Source organism: Octodon degus, unplaced genomic scaffold (genome assembly GCF_000260255.1).
Source record: "Octodon degus isolate 3935 unplaced genomic scaffold, OctDeg1.0 scaffold00112, whole genome shotgun sequence".
Classification (NCBI taxonomy): Eukaryota; Metazoa; Chordata; class Mammalia; order Rodentia; family Octodontidae; genus Octodon; species Octodon degus.
The window spans coordinates 2,997,407-3,019,041 of record NW_004524688.1 but is presented as its reverse complement, the minus strand read 5'-3'; the positions used below and the strand labels follow the sequence as shown (position 1 = coordinate 3,019,041).

The 21,635-nt window shown below is 35.5% G+C and overlaps 1 protein-coding gene and 1 non-coding gene across 3 annotated transcripts in view; both read right to left on the bottom strand.

Annotated features, from left to right (window-relative positions):
* The window catches only part of Prkn (parkin RBR E3 ubiquitin protein ligase), a 1,575,591-nt gene that overhangs the window by 781,471 nt on the left and 772,485 nt on the right, over positions 1–21,635 (bottom strand). The gene's annotated exons all lie outside the window — the stretch shown is intronic.
* Positions 16,004–16,105, bottom strand: LOC111812108. Its single transcript, XR_002817700.1, has one exon. It is a non-coding gene; the product is annotated as a small nucleolar RNA U13 (small nucleolar RNA).

Here is a 21,635-nt window from a genome sequence, read left to right as displayed (position 1 = left end):
AAAGAAAGAAAGAAAAAAAAAAAGAGTATATATGTAAGAGAATTTATTGTTGAATAAAAGAGATTGGGGAAAGGCACCATAAGGTGATGGAGATTGTTAAAGGCCCATAAGAGAGCCTGTGAAATACAATTGCCATTCCACTTCGTCCATCGAATTAGTCCCCTTAATGATGCCTTGTTTTGGTCTTTACAAATTTCTCTATCAAGCTCTTTATATTGTTTTAAGAATTTTACCAGTCAAACAATAAATAAAGAGTTAACTAACATTACATGGCATTTTCTTTCCTTAGAAATTATACTATTTCATTACCCTACTTATAGATGACCCTTTGGAGACTCATTCATTTTGATGTTTCTAATGAGGGCACCCAAGCTAGCGCTCAACTATCTTAAATTTTTAATAAGTTCATAACTAGTCTGGGCACTTCGAAAAACTGGATCCTCTGAGTGCATGAGTAGATTCTTTATGATCGAATGATTTTGAAAAGCTAGGGACAGAAGCAAGTGAGCCAAAAAAAAAAAAAAATCATTTCAAGTATAGAAAGCACCAAGCTATACTGTGTATACTTTTTTTTTTTTTTAATGTACTTAGGACAGGGTTTACAGTGTCTACAGAGTCTCACTAAGTAGATCAGACTTTTAGGGATTCTCTTGTTTTCAACCTCCCAAGTGCAGAGATTATAGGTGTGTGCCACCATACTCAGTCTCAACTGCCTTTTCAACACGTCCTGGGGATGCAGCCAGAACAGCATGCTAGGGATCGAACCCCAGTTGCTGTGCCCTGCCTAAGCAGGCGCTTTACTCTGCTGAGGTTTCTGGCCAGCCCTTGTATGTACTCTTTAGGGAGCAATTTTTTACACCAATGGAAAAGAAAAAAAGAGGATCAGATCAGTGAGTAAAATGATTGGTTGCTATCACAGCAGCAATGTCAGTGCTGTGTATCACAAACACTGAAATATTTTCTGTATTTTTCAACAAATAAATGCATGGCCAACTAAAATCAGGAACTAAAGATTAAGACTAAATCCCTGGACTCATGTCAGTGTCTCAGAAAGTAGCCGTGCACATTAAGAAAAGCTTGTCAAGGAGCTGCTGGAAAGGACACTACAGACTCCTTTGCGGCATGTGTCTGCACCTTAGTTATATTATCATTTATGTATTAATTGTAAGTACCTCGTCTCTCCTGCTGGAATGTAAGGGCGTGAAGAGAAAGACCTCTTTTCTCAGAGTCCAATCAGCTGGTCCACTGGCGGATATTAAGTAAGTGCATAATTCACATTTGTTGAATCAAATAGATGAACATTTGAGTAAAGCAAGTTAAAAACATGAAAATTGTAGGACAGAAGGAAGAACTATAACATGCAAATAATACGTTGTAGAATGCTCAGTTACACACTTTGCTGGTGTTATGTCATCCAAGAATCTTCTTTTCTAGGATTCTGGAGATTCTCATCCCTTGTCACCACTGATGTGGACTCAGGAACAGCAAATGGATCCACAAAGACAGTCAGATTCTGTTTTCTGCTCATTTGGTTGTTTTTACAAATCAATTCCATTTCTCTTTCACCTTGGATAAGCTCTCTTATTCAATAATATTAAAAAAATTCTTCCAATGGAAATATCCCTGGTTGTCACATAATGACTAGAATCACATTAGGGTGTCAAAATACCGACTAATCTCAGAAACATTCCTAAAAAACAGTTTTAATAAAAGAGATGAGTACACTGGGACTTTATGAATATAGAGTTGGAGCTGCTTCAGATTAGAATTTTATTTTTTGTGCTGAAATTTGGTTTAGAAACACCACTTCCTCTGTCCTAGCAATGACTCACTGTAGAATGAAGCATTGTTTGTTATTCAGTGCGCAGACACTAAACTGTGCTACACCATCACAATGCAAGTGGATTAAGCACATTACAGATTTCTCAGTTTCCTATCTAGGAACTCTAAAAGTCCTCTAAGCTGAGGGAAAAAGAAATAAAATACAGAGCTGAAAGGAACTGGGAAAATTTGAAGAAGGGGAGGGAAGATAAAATTCAGTGCTCATCCTGACTACAACAAACCAGTTAAAATGCGTGAATGATTTTGTAACATTTTTTCCAGAGAAGATACACAAATACTCCAGCAGCCACTCAAAAAAAGATGAGCAATCTCATTAGGATAGAGAAATCAAATCTATGAGATACAGGATGGTTACAGCTTAAATCAAACAAACAAAAAACCACATATACTGCAAGTGGAGGTGCAGGCTTGCAATCCCAACACTCAGGGGACTGAGGCAGGAGGATCTTTGTGAGTTTGAGACCAACCTGGGCTACAAAGTGAGTTCAAGCCTAGCCTGAACTGCATAGTGAGACCCTATCTGAAAAAGACAAAGAAAGTAAGTAACAAACAACACAGCATTGTAGACAAGAATGTGGATAAATTATAATTCTCAATCATTGCTTGTAGAAATACAAAGTGGTGCAGTCACTTTTCAAAAATTTGAAATATCTCAAAACAATATACCCATACAATCATCATCTATATTTCTAGGTACATATCCAAGAAAAAAGAAAATATAAGTGCACTCAAAAACTTAAACATGGCTGATCATATCACTATTATTCATAAAAGCTATAATATTGAATACAAATGTCTATCAAAATGCATTATACCAAAAAAAGCAGTATACCTATATATTGGAATTTTATTTGGCAATAAAAAGGAAAAAAGTGCTAAAATGCTTCAAATGTGGAAGGACCTTGAAACATGCTATGTGAACCAAGTCAGTCATGCCAGACCACATATAACTGTTTCCAATTATATGAAATGATATACATGATAAGGCAATATGCAGTGCCAATAAGTTGACTAATGTTACCCAGGGAGTGGAAGGAAACAACAAAACTGATAGTTAGAAGTGAGTTTCACTAAATAAAAAGGTGTTTATTGCATAGTGTTTTCTTCAATTTAGTTGGTCAGATTTCCAGTTATATGCATGCACAATTGAAAAAGGAAAGAAAAAAGTTATAATAAATTAAGAAAAAAGAAAGAGGGGGAAAAGAAAAAAAGAAGACAAATATATAAGCATTAATTGCTCCTTTCCATAGACCAGCAGAAATCCACAGTACAATCATCCAAGCCTTCTTGCATACATACATACATAGATATATCTCTTTCACCACCTCCCTCTTCTATCCTTCTCCTCATCTCAGTAATTCCTTCCTTTTGAACAGGTTCATTTCCCTTCATAGTATCTATTGTACCCTTCAGACTTTATTTATTCTTCAAGATTCTTACACTAGGGAGACAACACAATGCTTGAACATATAGGTCTGACTTGTTTCACTGAAGAGTATGGTATCTAGCAGCACTGATTTACAAAAAAAAAAAAAAAAAAAATTAAAAAAAGCCTCAAGTTTACCTTTTTTAAAGCTGAGTAATACTGCACTGTGTAAAAATACCACATCTTCTTTATTCATTCCTCAGCTGAAGGGCTTTTGGGTTGTTACAAAGATTTAGCTATGACTAACTGCGCTGCTATAAACATGGGTGCACATATAATGCTGTGGTCTGATGATTTTACTTCTTCTGGGAGTGGAACAGCTGGATTAAATGGGATCTCTAATCCTAGGTTTCTGAGGAATCTCCACACTGATTTCCATAGAGGTTGTATCATTCCATACTCCCACTAACAGTGGAAAAGGGTTCCTTTTTCCCTCATGGAACCTCCAGCATTTGTTACTCATTGACTTCTTGAAGACAGCCCTTGTTTCTGTGGTAAAATGGCATCTCAGAACTTTTAATTTTCATTTCTCAAATGACCAATGATGATGAACATTTTTTTATATATTCATTTGCCATTTGTGTTTCTTCACCTGAGAAGTGTGTATTCATCTCAGAGGCTCTTTGTTGCAGTGGGTCTTTCAATTTTGGGACCCGATTTTTTAAGTGCAGTATATGTGCTAATAGAAGGCCTTTGGCAGAGGGGCAGTTGAAAACTGCCATATTCTGAAATAGCAAATAAGTTGATGGTTTCTTAAATTGTACAACCTGGCCTAAAAACGCTGAAGTGTTTGGAACTATGTGCATACATCTATGTGTGTCTAAGAATTTATTCCTAGAAAGGTCACAATAAACCTTAGGTTCTTCTGCATTTTGTTACTACATGGCAATAAAAAGTAACAGCAGATTTACATTTTAGACACAGCTATCATTTAGTTTGCCAGTTGAAATTTTTTAGATAAACTATCTCATAAAAAGCACTGGAAGAAAGTATTCTGTAGCTTCAATATCCAGACTTTCATAATCTAAGGTCCAGACTGAATTAACTACATTTTCCTAGTGACCAAAAATTAGGGAATTGAACAAAAAGCAAATACATAAGGTGATAACATCTCACCGAGAAGGTAAATGTTTCTGTGTCTGTTTCATTTTTCTGAAAACAGGACATCACAAAAGGCTTCTCTACACAATTCTCTAATGCAAGTATCCAAATGTCTCATTAAAAGACAAGATGTTGATTCCTTCCGAGATAAAAGTTGTCCATGATATAGGACAGTGTAACACAACACGAAGCCAGAAAGGTATATAAGATGACCAGAACTGACATTTCCTTCCAGGATGACAGAAATAATGAATGTGTTTTTCTCTTGTGCTCCAGATTTTGAAAATGCTAGACACTAAGATTTACTATAGCATTTAAAGAGGAATAGTGAACTTCAAAAGTTGAATGCCATGGTCTTTGTCCTATCTGACAATTATGTCACACAGGTATGCCCCTTACATTTCCTAGATACTTACAATTGCCATTATAATACAGATTTTTAATTAAGAAATCATGTGCGTTCACTTTAAATAGCTGTGCTACTTTTCCTGGGACTTACTGAAATATCATTCATAGCATATATTTTACTAAAAATATTATCCCATTCTGCTAATGATTTATTTTTGCTACATTTACTTATTATATGGCAATTAGTGTTACATGATTATGAAATTGTTTAACGTTATGAGATTAAGATTCAACAATTTTTGCTATGACATTAAAACAGATATGCTATTATAATTAAATAATAGAGTAATATATTTTATATATTATGTAATATATTTTATCAATAAATTTTATTAATGCTCTTTACAATATACAACAGTTTAAAATTAAATAAATTAGAAGCAATTTGGATTTTTAGGAGCAATTAGATTTTTTTCCCCAGTTGGAAATAATTTTAATCAAAGAATTGTGAATTTTTCCTCCCATATCTTACTTTGAATTAGGAAATGAAATTTCAATCTATTTCACTACAAGTAGAATATTACAAAATGTTAAAATGAAAATATTAAAAATAACTCAAATACAAAAAGATGAAACAAATTGTTTTTGAGAAATGTCTATTCCAGGGCCCACAGCACACACGAAGAGAGTTAAAAATGCATGATTAGGATGAACCTGGTACAGATTTTCAAAAAATTGGAGAAGGGGAAGCAATGGGATGGAAACAGTGGTGGGAAGAAGACAGATGTTAGGAGCACTGCTTCGGTGACCACTCTGCTGGATGAAATACCCTCGCAGGTGCAGGAAATCCAGAACAAGGCTGAGCTCTAAATACTCCTTGAGCTGAAATTAGAACACACCCTGACAGTGGAAAAGGCTCTTTCACCTAAGTTTTACTACTCGTGTCTTGCTCCATGAGCTGCTGGAACACAAGCCTGTGTTGCCATCTACAGCTGTCACAGCAGCCCTTCTGTCTCCTTCATGAAAGTTTCATAAACATCATGCTTAGTTTGTACTGAGACAGGAACAGAAGGGCCAGATTTGGGGGCCGCTTTGGCTAGAGGCAAAGCAGAATCATCCTCTGGCTTTCTTTGACGAGCAGCAGTGGCCTCGTTATTCTCCCGCCATACCCTCAGCGCAGTGGGCACAAAGGGAGTAATCTCTGCCATGGGATTAGTGGTCTGTGGCTTGGCACTGATGGTCGCTGTGGCTTTCCTCTCAATGGTGGCTGTACTTGTGTCATCTACCTTGATCTCTGAATCAAGTTGTGTGTGGTGGGGGCACTCAGCACCCCTGGGTTCCGCAGGGGAGCTGGTGGGAAAAGCCCAGGCTGGGCAGGTTCAAGGGGAGGCATCAGAAGTGGGTGCATCATGATAGGACCCAGGGGAGGGAAGCCTAGAGGCACTGGAGGAGGTAGTCTGGGTAGGGGTCTCCACAGAAGGGGGCCAGGAGGCAGCCCTGGAGGAGGCCCGGGAGGAGGACCAGGTGTGTAGGGTTCATAAATTTTCTACTCTTGGTGGATGATGTTGATCTCCACCCAATATTGACAATCTATAATGGCACACATATTAAAACAAAAACAAAAACAAAAACAAAAACAAAAAAAAGAAAGAAAGAAAGAAAGAAAGAAAGAAAGAAAGAAAGAAAGAAAGAAAAAAACACTCTTGCTGGGATCCCAAAACTGCTAGGGGAACGGATGGGATGATTCCCATCCTCCTTTACTCTGCTGGGGCCTTCACCTCTGCTTCTCACTCAAGCACCCAGTCTCTGCCATCTTTTTAGATGGTCTACTAATAGGATTCATACTTCCTCTATTCAGTTTATAACTGTACTTTAACTCAAAACCTAAACTTTCAAAATTATAATAATAACATATGGCATCATTCAGCTAGAATTACTACAGTGTAGAAAATTTGAGGTCTAGAACTGGGATCCTACCTGAGTTATCAGGAATCCTTTGAAATGATTACTTAACAATTTTTCATTAAAATGATCATCATAGTGTTTAATATGTTCTTTGCTCCCTGCAGGCACTGAGAATCGTCTACTCTCCTACAACATTCGAGATCAAAGAGTCTAAGTATTCAGTTTGATCGAAAATACAAAAAATTCAGAGATACTTAAATCTTTTCCTCATGTGCACATATGGATGTATTAGAAAAACAAAGATATAGATAAACATAGAAGCACTCATGTTATAAGGTTATTATCCAAACAGGATATAAAAGTACAGGTTTCATATATAAGTTCCCCACTGATCATAAACCTATGGCTTTACTACTTTGTTCTTATGATACAATATAGTGAAAAATGTGTTGGGCACATATGGCATTTTTGAAACATATTGAGGTACAATACAGATATGACAAATAATTATATGCAAAAATAGAAGAGTATTATCATCTCTGGCAGCTCTTTTATTTCTTAATAACATTTTCCCGAAATGTTTATTATTTCAAATATTCTTAACTTACTGATTTTCATATGTTTTTCCTATTTGTCTTTTTGAAAAAATAAACTTGAAGATGGTGCTGAAGTGGAAACTTATAAAGAATCCTAAGATCGACACTAAGCATACACAGTATCATGCAGGGCTGAATCCACACATCCTGTGAAAAGGTGCTCACTGATGCTGATGTTTGTCTCACGCTTACTCTCAGAGCCAAAATGCCATCAGGACAGACAGGAACTGCTATCCAGAAGCATTTCGCAATTTGAAGCAAAAGGTTTACAATCCCATATCCAGTTAATTCCGCTGTTTCTAATTCCAGCTGGATTTAAACTCTTATCTCTGGACTCCAGGCGTACAGATAAGGCCTATTACTGGAGCCCCAATTCCCAGGGAATATTCAACTCCATGACCCAAGTGAGATTAAAGTCCTCTAGATAACCTAACTAAATGGTCCATAGGTTGTTCCTGTCACTCCTGCTAATGCCTTTGTACCATAAAGAGACTTGCAAAGGTATAAATAAATATCTTTCCATTATTAGCTGTTCTTCCTCTTCCTCACTTCTATCAGTAACTACAGCATCTAAAACCTTATAGAGAACAGGAAACCCAGAGGCAGCAGATTCTGAACTTTGTGAATCAGTTTGCACTGTTTGATTATTGTAGGAAATATATGGATATGAACTTCTAGTTTCCTTCCCACTTTTCTAGTAAAGCCCTTCTACGTTTTCACTATGTGCTTGTTTTTGTCTCTTTAAGAAAGACAATAGAAGAACACAAATCAAATGATCTAATTTAGTACATTATTGTGGATCAGATAGATTTCACTCCTGAAAAGGTGTTCTGGACTATAGAGGAAGTCATTTATCAGTATGAGGAGTGGTTCTGTTCTCTTATCCTTCCCAAATATTCAAAATAAGGTAATTTGAAGAGGACATAAAAAGCAATTGATAAATATCACTTGAGAAACACAGGAGTTAGCTATACATCCTCCAAACTTTTCATGGTTTCATATTGTACCCATGTTCCTCCCTAGGCAGTGTTTTCCTGAGAGTAGAGACAACACAATGACACTGGTTTTTCCTGCACTACTCCTAGTGCTAATATAAGGCAAGTGATCAGTTAACACTCAAGACAAATGAAAAGATTAGCAAATTAATACACTGAACAATTCAGTCACTCTCTAGAAGATTCTGTGATAAATAAGTTGAAGGTAAACTAGCATGGGAAAAGACACACAGAAGCTGGGAAAACAATGTCCATTCCCAATAATAAGTTACCACAAAATATTTTAGTGAATTCAATTCTTTTTATTTATACATTTGTTTCCTCTGCTTAACCAGTGACTACATGAGAGGCACAAACCATGATACATACATGGTTTATGAAGGCCCTGTAGTACCTGCTGTAGATTTTACACAAAAGAAATTCTTCATCCTTACTGAATTGATCATGACTTTCTGTGTGCTGTACTTTAGATCTATAATTTCTCCCCTGAAGTATCATGTTCTTAAGGTGATTTCTCATTGGAATACTATATTTATTAGTGGATTCATCCACTCATAAGGTCGGTAGCTAAATGTGTTGTTGGGAGCCTGAGCCTGGGTAGATGTGAGGTGCCGTCAGTGCCACCTGGAAGAGTTATCTTATCTCCAGCTCCTCCTCTCACACTTTGCTTTCTTGACTGCCAGGATGCAAACAGCTTTCCTCTGGCATGCCTTTCCACCATGCTGCTTCTGCGTTTTAGGATGATGGCCAGAGATTGAACCTATTGTTACTGTGAACCAAAATAAACCTGTCTTTTATTAAGTTGGTGTGTTCTTTTTCTCAGTGACAAGAAAGTTTACTAACACCGAAATTGGTACAGAGTTCATGTTCAAATCTCCATGGATATTTGTGCCTGATACTATGTGGTTTGAAAATCTTTGGAACTGGTTTATAGAGCATTTTGGGAAGCTTTGCAGAGGTGGGCTAGAGATAATAAGAGATACTGGTCAGAGCTCAGAAGATGAGAATGTAGAGCGAAAGGTCAGGATCAGGTTTCAGTAAGGAATGAGGGCCCTGTTAGAAATTGGACTAAAAGCCATGCCAGTTACAGTCTAGTATAAAGTCTATCATTAAGATGGACTTAAATTTATTACAACAGTGGGAGGATAGGATCAGTATATGCTGTATTGTTATGTAGGAATATCACAGTGGATCTCACAAATAAGTATAATCAATATATGTTAACAAAACACGACTAAAATAGACTAAACACACTATAATAGTGCAACAAATTATACAAGATTTTAACTTCATAAATTGTATCCAAGAATATACTTAAAAATATGTAGGCCCTGTCCACTAACTATCTTTGCAGAGACAAATTAGTCCTTAAGGGATTCATCACACCTTCCAGCATTATGGAAGTCAAATTGAGTAGATTTGTGGAAGCCAGGGCATTTTTTCTTCTTAATTTCCTATTGTAGGCTATGAGGACTTTGACATAGATGTCTGTTTGAAGCGTTTATCAACCTCAGACTTGGTATGGACAATACGGTGTGTTTTGAGAAGTTGAGAATTCTAGGAGTCTTCCCAAAAGAGTTAAGGATATCATATTGCATTGGCACTATTCTTGTTTATAGCGACACAATTCAAAATAGCTAAATCTTAGAAGCAGGCAATATATCCATACACAAAACAATACATAAAGAAAATGTAATACTAGGGCTGGAGAGATAGCCTAGTATGGTCTATGTGACTGCCTAGCAAGTGCAAGGACTCGGATTTGATCCTCAGTACTGCAATAAAAAAAGAAAAAGAAAGAAAGAAAGAAAGAAAGAAAGAAAGAAAGAAAGAAAGAAAGAAAGACGACAATGTGATATTTACCGACATATTTACACATAACTGAGTACTAGTCTGCGATAAAGAAGGGTAAATGGGTCAGATTTTGGAAACTGAATGCACTTTTAGAACATAATTTTAAGGAAAACAAAGAAGATACATGCTTTTAAATATTATATGGATTCTCTGACATGAGAAAACCAAACAAAATAAAAGCTAATAAGAGGTAAGGAGATAGATCTCTCTTAAATGAGAGGAGAGTTAATCAATGGAGAAACAGGGGTGGGAGTTAAGGGCCTGAAAAGCAGAATTAAGATCTATACCTGTATAACCTACACACAAGGAATGTAAACTCTACGCAAACATGTGCTAGTAACAAAAGAAAATAGTAATCTCCTTACAAAGCAGCAGTTAATATTCAAAGTTTTAAACTTTATATAGAGATATGAATTATTTTTTCATAAAAGGACTGAAATATTGGCAGATATTATGTTATACACTATTTGCTTGAAAAATAATGTAATAAATTTTCACCTGCTGAGTAAGTCACATTTCTCGGCAATGTTTCTTTGTTTCTTTTTTGGTACCAGGAATCAAACTCAGGACCTTGCGCTTGCCAGGCAGGTACTTAGGCCATTGAGCTATCTCTCTGGCTCTGGGCAATGTTTCTGCCAAAATATCTGTATTTTTACAATTAGAATTTCTTTCCAATGTCTTTCCTCAGTTTAAAAGACATATGAATTCAAGGTATGTGTCATGGAAAATTTTGTTGCAGAAATGGGTAAATGTAAAGAACATGGCTGCAAAATTGAACAGCTGAAAGTATCAGTGATGAAGACGTAGCAGGATGAGAGGGCTAAGCTTATTTCCAGAAAGGGGTCACAGTTTGTGCACCTCCAACTAATGCTACAGTGGACAGTTGTTTAGACTAATAACTAGATAATCATTAGACAATATTGTAGACACATATACATGGTGCCTAGTCAACCCTCCTTTCAAGCATAGGCATTATCTCATATAATCCAGTGTAAAGAGTGAGAGAGGTATTCAGGACAAGTGAATAAACTTAATCCTTTTGGGTAACTGTTTAGTATAAAGAAATGAAAAGTTATAAATATGGAGCTTAACAACACTGATAAAAAAATTTCCACAAATTCATAGACTATAAGATACATGCCTTTTGACCACGTATAAAGGAACAGCAGCCAAAATTTTGTTTTACTGTGCCTTAGACTGCTCTCCAAAAATCTTTGAGAACATCTAAGCTTTTCTTCCACTGCTATTCCTGAGGTCTAAGAATTAGCTATACAGTATTGAGATTTAATCAGCCTGTCATATCTAATCCTGTTGCAGTTAGAGAGGCACAAGCAAATAAAAACATATTAATGGAACTTCTAATTCATTAATTAACATTCTTTAGCAACTTTTGCCTCTCATTAGAGGGATACCTCATTTACAAAGCATTTCTATTTCAATAACTAGTCCTACTATAGTTAAAAAAGTTATTTTGCTTAAAAATTTTAACTGCTTATCAGAATATAGCTAATGTATCTATAAATTATATAGAATTCTCTGAAAAATATTTGGGAAAAAAGTTCCATTTATAAGGAGGTAAATTTTTTTAAAATGTTTACATCATTGGAACTTGTATTATATATAATGCATGAAAGCCCTTCACCACTCTTATCTGCACAAGTCACCCAAATATTCAGTAACAGCATCACTAGGTCCTTCAAGAATGGAAGTCCAAAGGCTCAGAAAGTTGAAATGATCTCCCAAAACTCATAAAAAGCAATGGAAAGATAGTACACAAATAAAAAAGGAACTTCGAGATTTTAGAATGTTGACTACGTGACTAGACTTTACTTTCTAACTGGATGTATGTCTATTCTGTTATCAAGAAAATAAATAAATTACTGATGACTTTGAAGAAGTTTGTCTTCAAGTTTTGGGTGGATCTTGTTCAAAGCCTGTTCAGTTTCATCCCCATTCTATTATCATCCAACATCATGGTGAAAAAAAATTTCTAAATACAACTTTATGCTTAGCCATGTTGAATGTGAATCTTGTTTGAAAAATGTTCCCTCATTGGAGAGACTGAACTCTTGACCTGATGAAAACATTGCTTATTCATTAGTCTGGCTAAAGAATTTTTGTCAGAGGAAAATTATCATCTGTTCTTATTCATAATACTTGCCTCAGTAGAGTTTATAATATTATTTTATTTTGTAAGAGTCGTTTTGGTTGAAACTAGTTGCTATTTTAACTAGCCTGATGTCAACTGTCAAAAACTGCTCTTAGCTACAAGTAGAAAAGTCAATACTGATATAAAGGAATGTCCATTTCCCTAACAAAATAGAGTGATTATCAACTGTGATATATTACTGAACTTCACTTGAATAAAAACTATGTACCAGATTAGTAAGTCTCTGGGTTTTGTCTTGGTTAATTGACATGAAGGATGAAAACAGGAGGGAAAACCGACCACAGATGTGTATGGTATCGACCAAGAGGGCTGAAGCCTGAACAGAATATAAAATAAAGGAAAGTCTTTCCCCCCTTTTCTTTACAGGAGGTCTAGTCTTTGCCATTGCTGTTGGCTCGTGGTCTACAGTTCCCTCAGTCCTCCAACATAAACTCTTTGGCTTTCCCTCACTAAAATGTTGGTTCTTTCTGTGTCAGAAAAAGCTTTTATCAAATTGAGATCATGTCTTTCAGTACCTATTTTGCTCAGGATTTAATCATGAATGCAATTGGGGTCATGTCAAATGTTTTTTATGTGTCTATTTAGATGGCCATGGGATTTTTGTGCTTGTTTTTGTTTCTGTCATGAATTATCTTTTTTACCCCATAATTTTATTGAGAAACAAATAGCAATGAGACAGCTTCAAACCAAACTGGTAGGACAGTTTCAATAATTAACACATTGCATACATTCTTCCTAGTGGTTAATTGCTGTACAAGATGCAGACTTGATATCCTATTTACAAACACCATTATAACAAATCCCTCTATTCATTAAGAGAATGTAACTATATATCTATCTTAACCACTTTGAATACACAGATACAAAATGGACATTCATCTGTATCTCCTTTTTTTGTTAAGTTCCATCATTTAAATATTAGAGCTATGTAAACTCAGCAAAATATTGTAAAAAAGTTCAGTAGTCCATAATAGTATTGGGTCTTCTGCTTCACTGGCAATGTCAGAAATTGTTGACCTGAGTCCCCTACAGCTCAACATAACAACATGGTTTACTTCTTATACTTTGTTTTTATAGTTTTCTGCTGGATGGTTAAGACCAAGGTAAAGCAGGACCTATGCAACAAGAGTTGTAGCTTTTGGGTCTGATAAGGTCAGTGAAATCCCCTCAGGATTTATGCTAAGATCCTGTACCTCAGATTGTAGAACCTTTGTCCGTGTCAACCATGTGCATGAGTCACGGCCATTGCTTGGCCAATGTGCTCTCTGTGAAAGCCTGAGAGAATGTTTTCTCTCCTTGTGACTCTCCTTAGGCACAGTCTACATCATTGATCACTTTCCTCTTTGTCCCCATAATCTCCTTGATCAGAAAATTTGGGACACTACCGAGTTACATGATGTTACAGTACAAGTTCTCATATGTCCTGAGTCTTAATTGACCTTGGAAGGCTAGGGCCAAAACATTGGCTTTCCTTGCAGCACTCCTTTTCATCTAATTTTGGTCTGCAAACTTAGGTTGTTAACCATCCAGAAGAGAAGCTTACTGTTGTTACCATACAACCTAGGCTGTTAAGCTTAACTTCACTATCTGTCTGAATATCAAATATCTTAGGCATAACATGGAGCAGGTATTTTTCATTAAGTATTGATATGTTGAACTTTAAGTCCCTACAGAATATGATGAAAAAACATTTAAATAGTAGAATATATTTTTAAAAATAGGCATAAAGAATTATATACTTCTTATGTTTACACATAAATCCAAAAATCTAACCATATACAACCTTGAAGCAGGACAGTCCCACAATATTCCTTTTCCTATCTCTTGCCTTGTCATGAATTATGTTGTCAGGGTTTGTATGAGTTGAACTGTCTTTGCATCCCTGGGCTGAAGCATACTAGGTCATCTTCTTAATGATAAGTTGGAATAGGTTTGCCCAGTATGTGGTTGAGGATTTTTGTGTCTGTTCAGTAATGATTGGCTTCTGGATCTCTATTTTGCTTGGCAACATTTCTGGTTTTGGAATCAAGGTAATGCTAACTTCCAAGAATGGCTTTAATGAAACTATAAGGAAAGGAGTATACCAAAAGGGTTTGAGGCGTATTATCAGTAGACCTTCTCTGATGTTGTAAAACTCAACAGTGAAACCACTGGGTTTTGGGCTTTATTTTTTTATTTTGTAGTTTTGTATCTTTACTAACTCAATTTCTTTGACAGCTATTGGATTATTCTGGGGTTTTTCTATCTTCTCAATTCTGTTTTGGTAATTTATATGGATCTAAAAATCTATCCATTTCTTCTGCATTCCCTAAGTTATTGAATACAGGTTCACAAAAAAAATAATCTGCCATATTTATGTGTTTCCATTGTGCACTTGTCTTTTTTTACTTCTAATTGCATAAATGTGTACATTATTATAAGTCTTTTATTTTGTAAGAATGACCAAAGGTAAATCTGTTTATTCTTTGAAAGAATCAGCCCTTTGGTTCATCAATTCTTTGTAATTTTTAAGTTGCACTTTCATTAATTTTTAGCTCTGATATTTGTAATGAACTTCCTTGTACCGAATTTGGATTTGTATTTTTATTGATTTCTATGACCTTGAGCTGCACCTTAAGGCTATTATATGGGATTATCTCGATTCACTGATGTGAACATTCACATCTGAAAACTTTCCTCTTAGAACTTCCATTATATCCCTAAATTCTGGCCTGGAATACCAGCATTATTTTTTGACCCTAGGAACTGTCTGCTTTTCTTCCCTGATTTCTTTGCTCATCATCTGTTAATTATTTAAAAGGGTCTTGTTTAACATTTCATCACAAGTACATGAGGGATTTTTTTTTTTTCTTTCTCCGAATGACTTCAGGGCAAGTTTGGCTGGCTGGAGTTGTGGGGATCGAACCACAGCAGCCTGAGCCTGACTGCTTTGTTGAGGCAGCCACTTAAAGAACTGAGCTAAGGGGCAGGTCCTCGATCACAGGCACATGAATGACTATCAGTTAGATGGCTTAAAACACTAGTCATTAGAAATGTAGTACCAGATGATTAAATTCAAATCAGAGCCACCTGGCAGCAAGACATGAATTCAGGCCTCATCATGAACATGTAAATTTCCATGTGTTTGAACAATCCCTCTGAATTTTTTTCATTAGTTTCTCATTTCATTGGAATATAATCTGATAACATAATTTAAGTTGGATTCTTTAGCATTTACTGAAGCAAACTTAATGTGTTAGCATATTGTCTCTTTTGGAGAAAATCCCATGTTCTTCTGAGAAGAACATTCTGTTATTGGATAGACTGTAGCTATATCTTAAATCTATTTGTTGAGAGGTTAATTTTAACTCTGATGTTTCTTTGTTGATTTTTTTTCTTTAGTTGATCTATATGTGACAGTACAATGTTGTGTTCCTATGATAATTGCATTAATGTTTACACATTTTTAAAAAATTCAGTCCAGTAGTGTTAGTTTTATGAAGGTGGGCGCATTGGATTCTGGTGCATATATGTTTCTTATTGCTATTTCTTCCTGCTGAATTGTTCTCCTAACTAGTAAGTATAGTGACCTTCTTTGCCTCTTCTTATCAGTTTTTCTTTGAATTCCACTTTGTTTGAAAATAGCATAGTTATACTTGCTTGTTTTTGAGTTTCTATTGCATAGGATATTGCTATAAATTCTTTGATAATTTTAGTATATAAAGTTTTATATTAAACGTGACTCTTTGTGTGTGTGTGTGTGGGTGTGCGCGTGTGCGTGCGTGTGTGTGTGATGGGTAATGTGCCCACATTGTAACAAGGTTTGAGGGAGGCACATCTCATGCATAAGGCATGAACACCAAATCATCACACTTATGAACAGAAGGATCTAAATGTGATTCTTGTATAGGGCGTATTATTGGGTTTTATTTCTTTTTCCATTCTGCCAATCCATGTCATTTGTATGAGGAATTGACAAAATTCTCATTGAAAAATTAACTTACAATTTATTGATTTAGGACTGTCACTAGGTTTTTTACTCTGTCACTGATGTCTCTATCCTCCCCCTCCTTTGTCACATAGCAGGTAATAAAATAGATCCATTTTTTAAAATGTCTTTTCTTTGTTTTCAAGGATCACTGAGCAACTTGCCATTGACAGCAGCCCTATCCTCTAATTCATATGCTATATTCTCACAATGGTCATTGTAATGCCCACGTTTTCAACAGAATTTTTAATTTTCCAAATTTTGGTGATATCTTTGCTAAACTGACCACTTATGATGTCTAGCATCTTTTATTAGTGTCTTTGTGTGTGTGTGTGTGTGTGCCTAGGATCAAACTTAGAACCTTGAGCTTTCCAGGCAGGTGCTTATACTACTGAGCTATATCAAGGGCCCTATAAGTATACTTTTGTAAATTTTAGGAGTGCTTTGTTTATTAAATAGATGAGCTAAAGGGCTGGTGAGATTGTTCAACAGACTAAGTTCTTGCTTAGGCAAGCACAGGGACCAGGGTTTGATCCCTGGTGCCACATGCCAAACCAGCCCTGCCCCCAGGCATGCTAAACTGGCTAAGGACACTGGGTATGGCAGTGCAAGCCTGTAATCCCAATGCTGAGGAGGCTGAAACAGCAGGATCACTATGCATCTGAGCTTTGTAGTGAGACCCTGTACCAAATACATACATACATATATACAGATAAGTAAATTTTATCTTCTTAAAGTTTGTTGATCACATTTCTGATATTTTAAATTTTGGCTGTATTCACTTTGAATAATTTGGCTGCGTTTTTCATTTTCTCCCACTCAATACCCCAGCACAAGTTTGGGTGAATTGGGAACCATTGAAAGCATTACTTTGCCTTGTCTTCTCATGTTTGTATTGTTGTTGTGCTGTTTGTGTGTCTGTGTGTTTCTGGGTGCACCATCTAGGAGTTTGCATGTTCTTATAGTGGAGAGATTTTGTTGCTAGTGTAGACATTTGTAGAGCTTGCTTCTTCTTTTCAGAGATGTATTGTGTGTATGGTTAAGTATAGGCTTCTGCCCATCTGTCCACATCCAACCATCACTTTTAACTTTGGAGAGGTGGATTCAGTGTACATGTAACCCAGCAACTGAGTTTAGCAATCCAGTTCTCTGGGCATGGTCCAAAATGTTGTCTACAATGAAAGAAATTCAAATATTTATATATAGAGAAAACTTACTAAGAGTAACAAGTAGGTGATCCTGACAAGTAATGAAATAAGCAACAATAATACAAAAACAAGATATTTACCCACCATAAGAATCAATAATGTACCTTCCTTATTCATAGAAATTCCCATAATTATAGTATATACACTAAGAGAAAAATATTGACATAGAGTAAAAGTCTACTAAAAATGAAGACTATTCTGTCACTAACAATCAATTTGCCCCTCCTAAGATTGATAAAATTTAGTGGTTAAAGTAGTAAAGATAGAATCTTTTCCAATTATGTCTTCTTAGTTCTTTATTGGAAACCAATTGGCCATTAAGACATGTATTCATTTCTGGGATATCTATAATGTTTCATTGTTTTTATGTCTGTTTTTATGCCAGCACTAAGTTATGTTAGTTGCTATAACTTAGTAGGTTGTTTACAGTCAAGAAAACTAATGTTCACAGCTTTGCTTAATGAATTATTTTTTGAGAGAAAGTTGCTGACATCATGTACCATTATACCAAAAATTTTTTGTGTGTATTTCCTATAAACAATACATTAGTTTACATTTAGTTCTACTGAATCATAATTCACTAATTCAAATCTGGATTAACATTGATGCAATACTATCACCTAATACTCACTATTTCACTATGTCCTTAATACTAAAGGAAACCAGGTGAGAATCATGGATTTCACTTATTATGCTTCTTATGTGCCTTGTTAAAATTTGCATGATGGCAAGCAATGAAAACCAGTGGAAATAACCAATATTTGCTCTCCATCCAGATAAATTTCTGTAAATGTAGACTAGGAAAACCATCGTACTATTAAAAATCTTAAATTATAAAGAAAATAAGTTACTTCTTAATGTAAGTATACTGTGATATATAGTATCTTAGATTTTCATATTATATTGTAAGAATTCAATTCACATTTTAAAAATATGTAATTTATTTTTTTAAAAGATTCATGCCTTCATCAAGCAACCAAGTTAGAAACATGTTGTACACATAAAAAAAGGTCAAATTTTTAGAAGAGAAGGCACAGTTCACTACTAATGAACATAAGACTATGCAAACAATATATCTAGCAATATTATTGAAATCATTATCATTTGCTAAAGGCATTTTTGTACTTTCAAATATATATATTTGCTTCCCTAGCTCTCCCTTTTTCGAAAATATCAAGACTTATTTATACTGACATGTGCAAGCTGAGCAAGGGAACATAAATTACAACTATGCACCATACCCACCCCTGTTAAGCTCTCACCTTTCAATAGCATTGATAACTTTGACATAAACACACAAGAAACATATAAAGAACAGGAACCTGAGTCCTCAGCAAATATGGCTCCTCGGCCTCATTGATGATGCAGTGAGAACATGCAATCCACTGTTGGTGCAGTATGGGGAGTTTGGCAAGGAGCTGTCCTCGCCCTATTCTTTCTTAATTACAGGAAACATCATTTCAAAGTTAGTCTCTGTTTCTATTTGCATTGAAATAAGGATTCCTAAAATGTTTTTCTTGGTAAGAGTCAACTCCCACTTAGCCCAGAATTACATTTATTTAGACTCTTACACCAGGAAACCACAGGTAAATTTCACAAGGAAAGGTGTATTTGTTAGATTCTTTCTCAAATTTAGCAACATATAACCTATTTCTCTTTGCTTTTAACTGGATTTCTAAATTTAATGTAGTCATACAAATCAAGATTTGCTCTACACATCAAAGATATACAAACAGTTACAGTTATTTTTGCACTTCATTAACTTACTCCAAAAATAATGCAGAAGCAATTTCCAGTGCTGAAATAATAAACTTATTATGACTGTAACTTAAGAAAACTACTAGTTCCTGACTTTTCTAATTGTAGAAGGAATAGTAATCATATGTGCTAAATGACAACCTTAACACATGTCTCTCTCAGGATACTTTTATCTGCAATGGGCACGGGTTTCTTGTGTGGACCTATAAGTGCTCAGAGCAGATGGGTACATCAAAGATTCAAAGTCATATCATTCAGCTTACTCGCACACAAGAAAGAGAGCTTAGTCCACCTAAGTTCTGCTTGCTTGTGTCCATCACTTTCTGTTTCTTTAGAATCAGCTTTATGTTCCGTTATTTTCCCATGCCCCTGCTGGATGCCGCTATGCAGACACATGTGTAAAGAGCGTTGCCTACACAGAAAACTGCTTATTTTTATGTTGCCAGCCCTGTTCATTACAATATTGGCAGGTTGTATAGAAGCCAGCAACACCAACTTTTGCTATTCCTATTTTTACTCCTTTCTGTGATGTTTACTTCTGATTAATGAAAAAGAAGAGAAAAAAAATCCCTTGTCTTTTCAGCTGCTAACAAATTTACCACTACTTCCTCATAGATTTTGTTTTCTGGATTTCTAGCTTCCTAATTCATTGTGCTAAAGAGCAGAAGGAAAGATTATTTTATATAAGATTAAAGTGATATTTGCATGTTTTTTCTTATTCAGATAGTAGTTTAGAACATTTTAAACACAAGTGGCTCTGAGCTATTTTTTCTCTTCTTTAATTATGCTGAAACATATCCAAGACAGTCTCCCATCCTCCAGTAGTTTTCATATCTAGCCAATTTCTATATTCAGCAGGGCATCAGCTTTCTTCCCAATAGAGTTAAGAAAAGGTACATAAGGAGTGTGTATAGCGTCCTGTTTTGGACATATTACATATTACAAAGCATTAGCATGTCTTAAGGGCATCTTATTCCTTCAACTGAAAGCTACATAGTTTTCCATTTCATGACGTTGTCTTTGTAATCCATTTGGCATTGCTCACAAGTTCACAGCATCCCAGAGATAGAAGAGACAATCTGTGATATCTAGCTCCTTCCACTCATATCTGATGCCAAAGGATTGCTCCTGCAGTATTCTAAGCAGGAGGGCTAGTTCCCCCCCGCCCCCATTTCATGGAATGTGGATTTAAAATTGAACTACCCGTTCATATTGTTCATAGACAGCTTCCTTCATCAGAAATGAATCCTGACTGATCCAACATTACACACTAGGTAATTTGCACAAGTTTCAACTAGATTCATCCAAAATAATGAAAGCCACTGCACCTGGATATTTTTCTGTGTGATGACAACATAGTGCTTCCCAGATGCTCCACTCACCAGCCCCTTCCATTTCTCAGATCTAATAAAGTCTAGATATCTGGCAAAGGTGGGAGGAAAGGGAGACAAAGACAGAATATTTTAAAAGTGTTTTTAAAAATAAAAGCAAAATTCTGAAGTACAATTCTAAGAGGCATCTTCAGAGATACTAGAAGAAACAACAGTGAGAAGAACATACTTTCAGACTATAGTGAGAAGTGGACTAATGCTTGCTCAGCTGGAGATTTGCCAACAGTAAAAAGTAGACTGTCATTTAGCCTCAATTTTTAAATGTAGTCCAAAGGATGTAACCTCAATATAGTATTTTGAAAACAGGATTTATCAAAAGGAGTAAATAGTACAGAATAAATCAATAATGAATTAAAAACAAAACATAGATGTCAGAAGTCAGAATTTTGAAAAGAATAATAAAAGAGATAAACTTTTGACAGATCTGATGAAACAAAGAAATCAAATTAAATCAGACCATAAAGGATACATAGCAAGACAAAGCAGAATTTTTATGGAACAACTATTGTCGAATGTATCTGAAATTATAGATGATGACAGGAATAATTCTGAAAAATATAAAATATTAAAATAGATGTAAGTGAAAAAAACAGGAAAAAAGTCAATGAAAATGGCAATGTATCATATGGTAGGGAAATTGCTCTGAAAAATCAGGCTCTAAGAGCTTTATAAGTAAAGTCTATCAAATTTTCAGTGAATATTTAAATTTCCTTATAGTTACAAAAAAGGGGAAAAAAAAACCAAAATATTGTTTAGTCGATTTCACTAATTTCAGAGTAAGTCAGGGAAAATAAGAGCCACAGAAGTGGAAAGACCTGTGCAGCATGGTCACTGGACCTTAGTTGGGAAGCAGGACTTGCTGCGGATACATTTCTACTCTAGTAGTCCTAGGACTCAGTTCCTTTGCCTTTTTAGTGGGAATGACAAAGCAACCAAAGTTCTGCATTTCTAACCAGCTAACAGGTCACAACCAACTGCTGATTCAACTTTCACTTATACCAAGGTAAAAATCTAATAGGTGAAGTCAAAAAATGTGCCAGAATTATTGTGTCAACGGGTGTTAACATATATTTT